Below are 6,353 nucleotides of genomic sequence, written 5' to 3'. Positions count from 1 at the left end.
TGTGTACTTTATGAATATTTATAATACTATCCTTCTAATATTAGTGTCAAGGAACGTTAAAAATGTATAGTTTATTTTCACAAAAATATCCTACTTTCTCGCCCTCTGAATAGTATTGCAAAAAAAAAATTTTTTTTTCAGTTTTATCATTGCGTTTTTCATCATCAATACTAATTTTGTTTAGTTATTCTGAATAAACTATGTGGTACATACCTCTAGTTTAGTTGAACGAGTGATTTATAATATTGGCTTTCTATGGAGCTCTTTTCCTTGCAAGGCCATTGGGAAAAGCTTATTAAAAGTTGAGTTTAATAAATAGTGATGATATTTAGAATAAAAAAATTAATTTACATGCTACACAAGAAAACCAAGTGTTAATTAATAATTTGTTTCTTTCATTTATCCAGTTAATGAACACTGTTTGTTCTTTACAGTGGCCTTCCATGTTCTACCCACCTTCTATACATTCATGTATATATATATAATATGTACATTTATATAATATAATTAAAAATTAACCTAACTTTTATTCTCTGTTAACTTTTACTTTCCGATATTCAAAAATAAATATGTTTGAGAAACAGGCTATTTTTATGAGTAATAATAATATGAGATATGAATGTTTGAATACTGTCTTTTTTTTCAGATTGCCAAATCTATGGTGGATCAGAACAACAGACTCAATGACGAATTAAAACGGAAGAGGAAATTAGCTAACGCATGCTTAATAAGACATCGTAAAAAAAAGCGTGAAGAAGCTCAGCAGCAGAAATTACTCTCCCAAAATAAACCCAAACACGATAATGAACAAATACGGAAAAATACGTTAGAACGACGAAAAGAATTATCAAGGGAACGCTCTAAAAGATATCGTGATAAGAAACGACTCTCTAGAATAAAAAAAATTGAACATGCGATTGATGATACACAAATTCCCAGACCACCATATGGCGATCCGGAGCTCACAATTAATGATCAGAGAATCGCTATTCATAATTCACAGATGCCAGGAACATCCGCAAATATGAATATTCCAAATGTTATGAATGATTATTTAGTAAATTTAAGTGACTCTGAGAATAATTGTGTAGGACCTTCACGAAAAACCAATAATGTAATACAAGCAAATGAACGATGTTGCCAAGTACTACCAGACGAAGAAAATTGCGAAATAAACATTGAAGACAATTCACCGCCACTACAACTTCAATCACATGCGGTTGCTCCCACTCTTCATATCAATAGATCATCGACATACAGTTCCTATACAAGAAACAGTAGTGCACACACGGAATTTCATAGACAGTTTACACAAAATAGTTTCGGACATGCTTGCAAAATTTGTGACAGATTATGGTTCAAAAATGATATAAAAAAATTGAATAATGAAAGTATGAAGTTCGTGATGACATTTCTTCCTAACGTCGATGAACATTCCATCGCAGCTTGTTCAACTTGCCGTACTAGTATCCAGAAAAAATCTATTCCCTCAATGGCTGTATACAATGGTTTCAAATATCCTGTAATTCCAAGTAATTTACTTAATTGTCAATTAGATTTAGTATCAGAAAGGCTGATTTCTCCCAGGATTCCATTTATGCAAATAAGGAGACTCCGGAATATTCATGGTCAAAACGGAATTTATGGACAAATTATTAATGTTCCCGTAGAAATCAACACTATGGTGAATTCCTTACCGAGGAATATCAGTGATGCTCATTGTATCTATATACACATCAAACGAAAAAAGGTACAGAAATCTAGCTTTTTACATGGGTTGATTAACAAACGAACTGTTAAAGAATGGCTGCGTTACTTAGTAAATACTCCTCTGTATAGAGCATATGATATTACAATAGATGAACAATTCTTCGATAATTTACCTGACGATAGGGTTGATAGCGATAAACATGGTGAAAATTATATAAATGAATTTACCGAGAATATTCCCATTGAAGAGAGTTTATTAGCTCAGCAACAAACACTAATGTGGAATGGTGACTTGTATTTAAATATAGCCCCAGGAGAAAATAACGCGCATATAAGTTTGTTATTTGATGAACACGCTGAAGAATTATCATTTCCTTCTATTTACTTAGGCCACTTCCGTCAGTTCCGTGAAGAGATTACAGTTACCCCATTTATGATGGCAAATAGCGAATTGAGACGATCTGATAGACGAGGAGTAACGCCTCATCATTTATTATACATGGCAATGAAAACCATAAGAATAAGAGTAAGGGATTCACTCAGAGTTGCTTTTAGGCATGTAGGGAAAAATTCAAATGTCACTAAAGAGCAAATACAATCTGAGGGCTATATTCATGGTTGCATCGAAAGTAATCTCGCTTTTTTACGTTCAATACCAAATTCTACCTGGTATTGGTCTGAAAATAAGAAGGATTTATTCGCTATGATCAGGCAATTAGGTAAGCCAACTGTATTTTTCACAATAAGTGCTAACGAAATCGGATGGCCTGATTTACTACAACTATTGTACAAATTGAACAAACACGATTCTATTACAAAAGACGCAGTAGCAAAATTACACTTTATGGTAAAAAGTACGCTGATCAATGAAGACGCTGTAACTTGCGCTATATATTTCAACAAATTAGTCAATGTCATTATGACTATTCTTCAATCAAAAAAATGTACTCCGTTCCGTAAGTTTCGAGTTCTCCATTACTTCAAGCGTATTGAATTTCAGCATCGAGGCAGTCCTCATGCCCACATCTTAGCATGGCTTGATAATGCTCCGAATGATGCACTTAATGAGGATTATAATAAAGTTATAGAACTTATTGATGCTTTAATATCGGTTTCGGCATCGGAAGCATCGGGAAATATTATACTTCAAACGCATAAGCATACAATCTCCTGCTTTAAAAAAATCACTTCAAATAAAGCACAAAAATGTAGATTTGAAGCTCCATTTATGCCATGCAAAAAAACTATGATTTTATGTCCAATGAAAGATACAGAAGAAGGATTTATCAACTATCAGAAACGATATACAAAAATAAGAGTATCACTAGAAAATGAAGATTTTGTGGATATAGGCGATTTTTACAGTCACAATGATATAAATTCGGATGATGAATACTACAATATTATCAGAGCAGGAATAACGAGACCAAAGGTTTTCGTAAAACGAGATCCATGTGAAAAGTGGCTTATACCGTTCAATCCATTCATATTAAATATTGTTAAATCTAATACCGACTTTCAATTCATTACAGACGAATATTCATGTGCTGCTTTTGTAGCAGAGTACATAAATAAAACAAATAGTGGAGGGAGTCACTTACAAAAAAAAATAATGGAAACAATGAATGAACATCCGGAATTTGATATAACTGAAATAACTAAAAAGATTAGTGTGAACATATTAAATCATACAGAGATCACAAGTCAAGAAGCTGCTTGGTATTTACTGCGAGAGCCTATGTGTAAATCTTCATTAAGTATCGTATATATACCAACAGTTTGGCCAATTGAACGTCAGCGAATAAGAAAAAGTATAGACGAGTTGAGTAAATTAGATGATTATTGTAAAGACATATGGAAGGAAAACTGGTTCGATAAGTATGAGAAAAGACCAGAATACTTAGAGAGTGTATCATTAGCTCAATTTGTATCCAAATACACGAAAAATAAAAATGGAGAGTATATTGAGCGGATTGAACCAAGGATAATTCGGTATCGAAATTACGACGTGCCTAGTGATTTCCAGCAATATAAGCGTGAAATGGTGACTCTACATTTACCATTTCGAAGTGAAGAAGTAGAAATATTAGCGGAGATGAAATTTATTTCCATCTATGATGACAATGAGAACATAATCTTGCAAAGGAGGCAAGAATTCGAGTCAAATATAAATATTGATAAAACTATCCAGATTTGTAGAGAATTATGCCGAGAGGAAACTTCTCTAGATGGGGATAAAATACGATATAATTCCAACAGATATCTGGAACCAAAATCCATATGAACATGAATCCATGTGTGACAACATTGTATAATGATCCAAATGCGGAAATAAATAGCTTCTCTTCATAAGCTTGGTGCTATTGCAAAAAAAATAGAGTGTGTGCTTAAGACTGCTCTGGTGTAATAATGCATGTGCTGTGTCGGTGGCGCCTAAAAACCCCGACGGTCGCGGTTTCGATTCCCGCTTGGAGTCGATATTTGTATTTATTTCGATCTGTTTGTCTGTCCTTGTGGGTCTTCCCAACGTGACTGGAGCTTAGGCTGTTATATATATTATATTGCACCATCCCGCATTGGAGCTGCGTGGTGGATTAAGTTCTGATCCTTCTGCTATATGAGCAAAAGGCCTATGCCCAGCAGTGAGATGTTATAGACTGAAACTAGGCTATTTCCTTCAACAAATTATATATGCAATGATTGTGCAAGAGCTGAGTGTATATTAGGTGTGTATATTACAGAACACAGTTCCATTCGCCACATTGGCCACTTGACAGATGTGTGTAAAAATGTTTCAAGGATTTGAAATCGGCGTGTGATATGAAACTGCATAGAACCAAATATACCCATGTAATAAACGATATTCTTGAAACTCATTTCAAAAAGAAATTACTCAGGTGATTATGCTAATTTTTTTCAGAAATTTCTGTAAATGTAATTTGAAACATCTTTTCTTATTCCCAAAAATTAAGAACTAATTACGCGGTCAACGATTTCCATCACCAGAAGAGGCCGTCGAAGAGTATGAAAAACAAGTTTATGAGGTCTCCACGGAGGAGTGGCACAAATGTTTTTAAAATTGGTTTAATCGTATGAAAAAGTGCATTAATACTTTGAGAAACAATAAATTCATTTTTGATTTTTAATAGTATTTTTTTTTTTCTTATTCATTGCGGAAACTTTTAGTGTGCCCCACGTATCAACCACTTAGGCAAGTTAATTTTTCTTTCAGGCAAACTTGTGCGGGAATTGGAAACGAACTAGTACTCCCACTATAACTCCAAATAAAGCAAAGTTTAAATACCCTGATATTGGCAAATCCGCAAAGGAGCCATTTCAAGAATAAGAATAAGTATCAACCATGGACGTAATATGTTAGTATATTACGTCCGTGGTTGATACTGAGGGCATCCGAACTTTCCAGTGATTGTAAAGTTAAAAACGCAGACACAATTTGGCTTTCTTTTGTACTAAAAAATCTTACGACAATTCCAAGATATTTTATTATGCTCACATACGTCGATTCAGCCAACAGTAAACTATATATTTGATCCCCTATGTCGTCTAGTAAACCCTTTTTGAAATGAGGTGCAAGAATATCATTTATTACACGGGTGCATTTGGTTCTATAGATGGAGTTTCATATCACACGTCGATTTCAAATCCTTGAAACATTTTTGCCCCACATTTGTCAAGTGGTCTATGTGTCAAACGGAATAGTGTTCTGTAATAGGTATACATAGCTAAAATACACTTAGCTCTTGCACAATCCTTGCATATATATTTTGCAGAAGGAAACGTTACTTTTTATTTTTGATACTAAATCGGATTTCGTTTATGTTTGTTCGTTTCCAAATGCTTCCTCTAATCGTTTAATTTTGATACATTTCAGTGTAACAGTAACAACAAAGAGCTTTTAGTTGAGTCAGCTGGCACAGGTTTAGCCAATATTTAAACTCCATCTCATACTTTTCCCATTCTTCTCTATAATGTTATACGCAGCTCTTTTTTTTTAACGGAGTTTCATACCTATTATGATACTCGACTATCTAGTCAACTAAACAAAAACATTATGCTACGCATATGCAACTGTAAGTGCATATGCAAAGCGAACTATACCTTTTTTTTCTTTGGAAGCAATAAAAAGGAATAAGAATAATAATAACTGTCGATCTGCTCGTATTGCATTATTATTTTTATCCGTACATTGTCGCACTCGTTTTTACTATGTATGAGTGAGAAGAACTTTGAAAAATTGATGAACATCGTAGATTATTAGATTAGTTTATAGTAGAATATAAACATTACTATATTTTATATGTATATGATTATAAAATGGATGATATCTATACAAATAAATTGGAGTGTTTGTTTGTAATATTAAAATAATAGCTTTTCACTAAATGCATATGGACGTATGTATACACAGTGCATATAGCCAAATAGCATTTTTTACAATTTTCGTCTGTCTGTTTGTTTGTTCCGGCTATTTTCTGAAACGGCTGGACCAATTTTGAAGGGATTTTCATTTGGCAGATAGCTGATGTAATGAGGAGTAACTTAGGCTACTTTTATTTTAGAAATTTATTTATTTTATAACTACAAACTGAAAAATATTTTTTTTTAATTCCACGCGGACGAAG

The 6,353-nt window shown here is 33.3% G+C and overlaps 1 long non-coding RNA gene across 1 annotated transcript; it reads left to right on the top strand.

Moving 5' to 3' along the window:
• The first annotated feature begins 4,103 nt into the window (after window positions 1-4,103).
• Window positions 4,104-4,856, top strand: LOC123663099. The gene is made up of 2 exons (XR_006744609.1): window positions 4,104-4,436; window positions 4,631-4,856. It is a non-coding gene; the product is annotated as an uncharacterized LOC123663099 (long non-coding RNA).
• Window positions 4,857-6,353: the final 1,497 nt, after the last annotated feature.

Source organism: Melitaea cinxia, chromosome 2, assembly GCF_905220565.1.
Source record: "Melitaea cinxia chromosome 2, ilMelCinx1.1, whole genome shotgun sequence".
Taxonomy (NCBI): domain Eukaryota; kingdom Metazoa; phylum Arthropoda; class Insecta; order Lepidoptera; family Nymphalidae; genus Melitaea; species Melitaea cinxia.
This window is presented reverse-complemented; position numbering and strand designations above follow the sequence as displayed.